This window comes from Hipposideros armiger, unplaced genomic scaffold (genome assembly GCF_001890085.2).
Source record: "Hipposideros armiger isolate ML-2016 unplaced genomic scaffold, ASM189008v1 scaffold_75, whole genome shotgun sequence".
Classification (NCBI taxonomy): domain Eukaryota; kingdom Metazoa; phylum Chordata; class Mammalia; order Chiroptera; family Hipposideridae; genus Hipposideros; species Hipposideros armiger.
Genome location: NW_017731425.1, coordinates 2,186,146 through 2,192,667, shown reverse-complemented (window position 1 = coordinate 2,192,667; position 6,522 = coordinate 2,186,146).

Genomic DNA, 6,522 nt, shown 5'->3' with positions numbered 1-6,522 from the left:
CAGAGAATAGGCAAGTGCTGGGTCTTCCTCTGGGGGGTGTGCAAACACGGGCTGCATCCAGGCCACGTGGCAGCAGGTGGAAGGAAGCATCAGCTCACATATGGGGAAGGGTAAGTGTTGGGCTAGGTCAGGGGTCGGCAAACTTTTGAGACAGAAGAGCCGCCAGGAGTCAGCAAATTGGCTCACGAGCCACATGTGGCTCTTTGGGTACGTACATGTGGCTCTGAAGTAAAATTGAAAATGAAAATAAAACTATCATAGTTTCATTTATAAAATTTTTAAAGGATATTATTCACATAATGGTGATTATGTAAAAATATATTTATGGCTCTCAAATATTTAAATTGTTGTGAGGGACAGGATTGGCTCTTCCAGCGGTCGGCAAACTTTTGAGATGGAACGTACCCAAAGAACCGCATGTGGCTCATGAGCTGCAGTTTGCCGACCCCTGGGCTAGATCACTGAAGCCAGGTAAATAATTTGGTTCTCCTGAGAGAGAATTTGAGTGGTGGCAGGAGAGGTCAGGACAATTGGAGACAGAGGCAGGCACCAACCTGCAAGCTCAGTCCAAGGGGCGTGCAAAGGGCTTCGAGGTCTGTGGCACCTCGAGCACCTCTCTGAGGCACTGCCAGAATAGTGATAGTGAACACTTGTGCTCTGTCCTGGACTCTGGGCTCAGCACCTTCCATGCCTTTCTCTTTCTGCACTTACCCTGAGAAACAGGTGCCCTTATTCCCAGGTGGGGCACCAAGACTCAGAGTCCAATGACTTGCTTGAGGTCATACAGTTTCTCTCTTGGATCTGACCTCAGAGGATATGCTCATGCCCCTGGCGGGGGCAGGGCATGCCAAATGAGGCAGCAAAGCCCACCAGAAGGGTCTGTATATTTCAGCACCTGTGCAGCTCTTTGTTCAAGTGGAAGCTTATACACAGCCCTTTATGTCACACAGAGGGATGTGGAAAGGAGGGGGCAGGCCTCTGGGGGTCTTCATGGTTCCAGCCTCAGCCTACTCCCAAAGTGGCGAGAACCTGCAGGGAGTGGCAACTGCCTCCTCACCACTATCACCATAGGCTGCCTGAAGATGGGGTCTTTTCTGGGGGAGCAGCCGCCCCAGGCAGGTTGGTGGAGTGTCTAGTCAGAGGCAAGAGACTGAGGTAAGGATCTGGGAGCCCAGAGCAATTAGGAGCTGCCTTGCACCTTTTCTCCTGACAGCTGTCACAGCTGTCACTCAGAAAGGGAGACTGGAGCAGGGGCTGGGTCCTCAGTACCCGTGACCTCCCTCCCAGCCAGCAACCTGGCCATGCCCTGGGGAGGCTCCACTTCCCAGAGGGGGAGACCAAGGCCCAGAGGGAACCAGAGACAGGGATCTCTGTCATTTTCTGAGTGGGACATACCTAAATTCTTCTCGCCCTGCCCAGACTCAGTTTCCCCCACCAGGCTTTCTTCCTCTGGAGCAGTGGTTCTTATAATGGCTGCATCTTGGAAGCTCCTGGGATACTTTTTAAAAATGCCCTGGCCAAGGGGCAGGCCAAGTGGCTCAGTTGGTTAAGAGTGCGAACTCTGAGTAACAGGGTCGCCGGTTCGATTCCCACATGGGCCAGTGAGCTGCACCCCAGCTGAGCTGCTGCTGAGTTGCCAACAGGCGGCAGGATGGCTCAGCTGGTGAGAGCACGTGCTCCTAACAACAAGGTTTCCTGTTCGACTCCCACATGGGATGGTGGGCTACACCTCCCTGCAACTAAGACTGAACACAGCACCTTGAGCTGAGCGGCTGCAAGCTGCTGACGGGTGGCTGGATGGCCACTGGACTTGGAGCTGAGCTAGCTGTGCCCTCCACAATTAAGACTGAAGGACAACAACTTGGCTGTTTCTCTTCCCCAATTCCCCGATTTAAAAAAAAAAAAAAAAAGCCCCTGCCTAGGCTCCAGCCCAGCCCAGCGGAAGCAGACTCTCTAGGGCGGGAGGGCCCGGGTGAGTGTGTGTGTGTCTCTCTCCTACGCCAGGTTTTTGCACTTATTGACAAATAAGGGTTAGAAGCTTCTCTGCTCCTGTGGCCATGCCTCCTTCTTTCTGCCTTCTAGACCACTCCTGGGCTCAGGGGAGTCTGGGGGCCTAAGACGAAGGTTCTAAAGGTCCAGTCTCAGCAACATGTGTCAGCACTGTGTGAGCCAGGAACAGTGGCGCCGGGCACTGTCACCTTCATCACCTCATCAGATCCTTGTGGCAACCCTGGCTGTGTGGTGACAGCCATCAACCCCATTTTACAGGGGAGGAAACTGAGGCAAGACAAGTGCCACACTCAGGGCACAGAGCTGGTAGAGAAGTCAGGGTTCATCCCAGCCATACTGGGATACATACTTGAAGTCCAGCACTCTTTCTCCATCACCAAGTTGCTTCTGAAGGAGCACCAAATCCAAGGACCTGTCCCCTTCATCCCATTTCCCTCTCATGGGCTCTGTCATTCTGCTCTGCCCTGTGTACCCCTGTCACCTGTGGGAGCTGGGTATCTGAGGGCTCAGAGTGGGTACCCAGGGCAGGGTGTGATCAGAGCAGGCAGTGGCCTCTGGGTTCCGGTCCACACCCCATCCCGGCTGGGTCTGCCTCTGCAAGTCTATAAATTCCATTATTCATCAAGTGACTGTGTGAGTTTGCCCAGACGATGAATATTTTATTCACCTCCAGACGCTGTCCCCAGTGGGTTCTTGGAACAATATCGTTCCCTAGCCAAGGAGTAGAGGCCAGAGCCTCTGCCCTCCCTGGACTCATCTCTCCCATCCCATGCACCTCCTGCTTCCCAGCAGCCCCCCAGCTTGGGCAGGGCTGTGGCCAACAGTCCTGGCATGACCTTGAGCTTGGTGCTGGCTCTCCCTCCACTTTGATTTCCTCTTCTGGACAATGGGTTCATTCATTGCCTTATCAGGCTCTCTGGGTCCCTCAATAACTTCACCCTACTCTGCAGGGCCCTGGGTTCTGCCAGGAGCTCTCCCTGGTGCTGACATGAGTCGTGAGAGAAGGCTGGCCTCTGAGGAGCTGTCTCCTCAGCCAAGGAGGATGGTGGGGAGCATATCGGTTTTGACAGGAGAGGGCTCCAGTCTCTGGGAGGCAGGGGTCCAGCCCCTGGACAGGGTGGTCCCTACTTCTCTCCCCCTGCTTCCTTGACACTTGGTGGATTCTGCCAGAGTCACAGGTGGGTTACTTCCCCTGGTGTCTCCAGCACCCTGAACCAAGTACTAGTGAGTAAGGTCTGGGGAGACCCTTTTTTGGAGGGGCCTACAAATCTCCCAGTGACACCCCATGGAGTGCAGTGTGATGGTGGCAGCACCTTCCCCAGATGGGAGAGTGACAGACATAATTCACACCCTGCGATCACGCCATCTGCTCCCCTGTGAAATGCAGAGGATGGGGCTGCAATGCCGAAGGGTGGGCGGGCAGGTGGGCATCGTTCATTTGTTAGTGCATTCATTCATTCATTTTCTCATTTGTTCATCAAGCAGATGTTCATCCAGCCCCTGTCGCCTTCCCAAGCTCAACCGAGCCCTGTACCAGGTACAGGATGTCGGGAATGCAGACCTAGACCCTGCCCTCCAGAGCTGAGGGTAGTCCTCTCACTTCTGAGCTTCTGCCCACCTGGCTTCTCATCCTCTTAAATTTCTCTTTACTTGTAGTAAGAGCCACCAGGTTCCATGCACTGAGCACTCACATGCAAGATCTAAGCATTCACTCTTGGGGCTAGATGTGTTTCTATTTAACGGGTGAGCTGAGGCTCAGAAAGGTGAGCTTAGACATCCAAGGTCAAATGGCCAGCTCTGGGTTCTCCATGCAGAACTCTTATTGTGCATGGCACTGCCCCCTCCACCCCTGCATGTCTGAGACTTTTCAAGCCTGGCCTCATGTCCTTCCTCTGTAAAAACTGCCCTCCCCATTTCTCCACTGCCCTTCAGCAGACAGTGAGCTGCAGCCTCAGCCATGCTGCCCAGCTCTCTGGTGCTTACTCTGCGAGGCCCAGGTATGAGCAGCTCTGCCTCATACGTCTGCATTACTCAACCTGGTCCCTTTGGTGCCCTTGTCCATGAATGAGGGCAAGGCCAAACTGCCTTCAAAGATTTGGGAAACTCAGCAGGTTACATGCACAGCCCAAGTGTAGCCAGTGTACCCACCTGAGAAGGGGGAGCAGGTGCAGCTGGTGGCAAGTGGAAGCCCCCTGCCCCACAACCAGCTCTGTGGGCCTTGGCTTTGCACCAGGGGAGAAGACAGGGACTGACCTGAGTCACCAGGGGACTGAGGTGTCAGGGATGGTGCAAGCAGTGAAGTGCACTACAGCACTGGGGCTATAATCCCCTGAGAGCCCTGTCCCTTTGGCCTAGTGGATTCTGCCCCAGGGAGCAGCCTGGTCACAAGGTGGCCAGCCTGACCCCTTGGCCACAGACAAAGGCCGAGGTCTGGGGGTGGCCTATGTCAGACATGCAGGGCCTGGCCATCCAAGATAGATTCACCCACTTGATTTTGGTTTGATTTATCTCAGGGACTGTTTCTGCCCCATCCTTTGAAAATTCTCCACCTAGGCATCAAGGCTGGGAGCCGCAGAGCATGCCGGAGGAGCTGCCCTTCTGTCAGGCGAGTACCAACATGCTCTGTGGCAGCCTCTTGGGGAGTCCTCAGAGCTAGGTTTCCCACCAGCCTCTCTGCAGGCTCCAGCCCACCCTCCCTCTGCACGGGGGTCCTGATTTAGAACCAGCTGGCCTGTGCTGGTGCAGCCTGGCCATTCAGTAAACACCACAGGAGTGAGCTGCTGTGGCTCACGCTCTCAATCAATACACAGCAGCTTAATTATTATTAATTCATATTCCTCGGGGGGATTTTCATGCTAATAGGAAATTCCCAAGAGGTACAGGGAGGCATTGTCAGGCACCTCTCATATGTCACATCACTTCATCCTCACTGCTGCCTGGGAGGTAGTATTGCTACTCTCACTTCACAGTGGGGAAACTGAGGCCCCTCTTAGGGTTCAGGGAGGTGATTAGGGTCCCACTACAAGGAGGTGGTAGATGCAGGGGCCCCAGGTGTTCCTGGCTCCAAATTCTGAATGTTTTCATCCCCACTCCTCTGCTTTACCAGGAGGTCTGAGGGAGCTCAAAGCGTTCAACTCCATGGGTGGAATGTCAGATAAGGGGACAGGTAGATTAGGAGGGCTTCAGGTTCGGACTTCCCTGAGGTCTCTCATAACCCCAGCCCCAGGTCCTAATGGGCACCAGCTGGCCCACAGAGACTGGGGAGACTGGGGAGAGTTGGGGTCCTTTTTGGCTCCTCTGCGGGCTTTGGATGCTTCCAGAGACATGCCTGAGAAGTGCTGGGGCCCAGACCTGGCCCAGCCCCGCTTAGCCAGGGCTGGCATCTCTCCCTGAGCCCCCTCTCCCCAGGCCCCAAGACAGGGCTGTGATTAATCAGCAACAAAAGCAGAAACAAGCAGAAAAATGTAATCAGCTTGGGAAGGGCAGGGACGGGCAAAGCTGTGGCAATCAGCTTTCCCGCTGGGGACATTGACTGATTGGACCAAAGGGGACAGGGAGGTGGTTCCGATGGGGCCTTGAGGGGCAGGGCCCACAGCTGGGGCCACGCAAAGCCAGAGGGTCATCCCCTCCCCCATAAATATGCATGCATGTCTGTGCACACATGTCCATGCCACTTCCAGCCCAAGGTCTGCACACTACCCCCCACCTGCCCAAGATTCCGCCAGCCAGCTCCGGCCCTCCTCTCCCCTGCCAGCTCACAACCTTGGCACATGCAGGTGTCCACACACTCTTGACCCGCGTCCATCTTCATGTAGACTTGCAAACACTTGTATGCACCCTCATGGATAACAGATATATGTGCACACATGCTGTTCCCACAAACACCTGCTCCCTCACTCTGGCGTGCACACACGCTCCGCGGCCTGGGTGAACCCTGTGTACACATTAGGTCTAACCTTCCTAATTCAGCCATATGAACAGACAGGCCATCACGCCAGTCTCTGCAGACACCCAGCCACCTCTGTCCCTCAGTGCTGCCTGGGCCATGAGACAAACCCTGGCTACCTCTCTGCAGGCTGAAAGGTAGATGGAGGCTTGGGAAGGAGCCAGGACTGGAGCTCTACTTTGGGGGGGTCAAGGTCAGCTAGGAGGTCCCAGTTACAGGACAGGGGAGACTACCCCAGACCTGGCTCAGCTCCTGCCTGCTGCCCCTGCCTCATGACCTTGGTCAACGCCCTCCTCTCTCAGCCTCAGTTTCCCCACCTTGGAGCCTTTCCTGGCACCAACACTGTAATTCTCCTCGAGGACCCAGACGCCTAGGGCCGACCTCACCTCACTGCCAGGTCTCTGGTCCTCAGTTCCCTGCTCAGTTTGAGAGGTGTGGGGGCGGGCTAAGGAGCAGGAAGAAAGGGCCCCACCCCCACCTTGGTCCTGGTGGTTGCGGACTTGGTTGGGGGGCGAGTGATCCTCAGCAGGGGTAAAGGGGAACCTGGAGCTAAGAGGAGCAGGAGC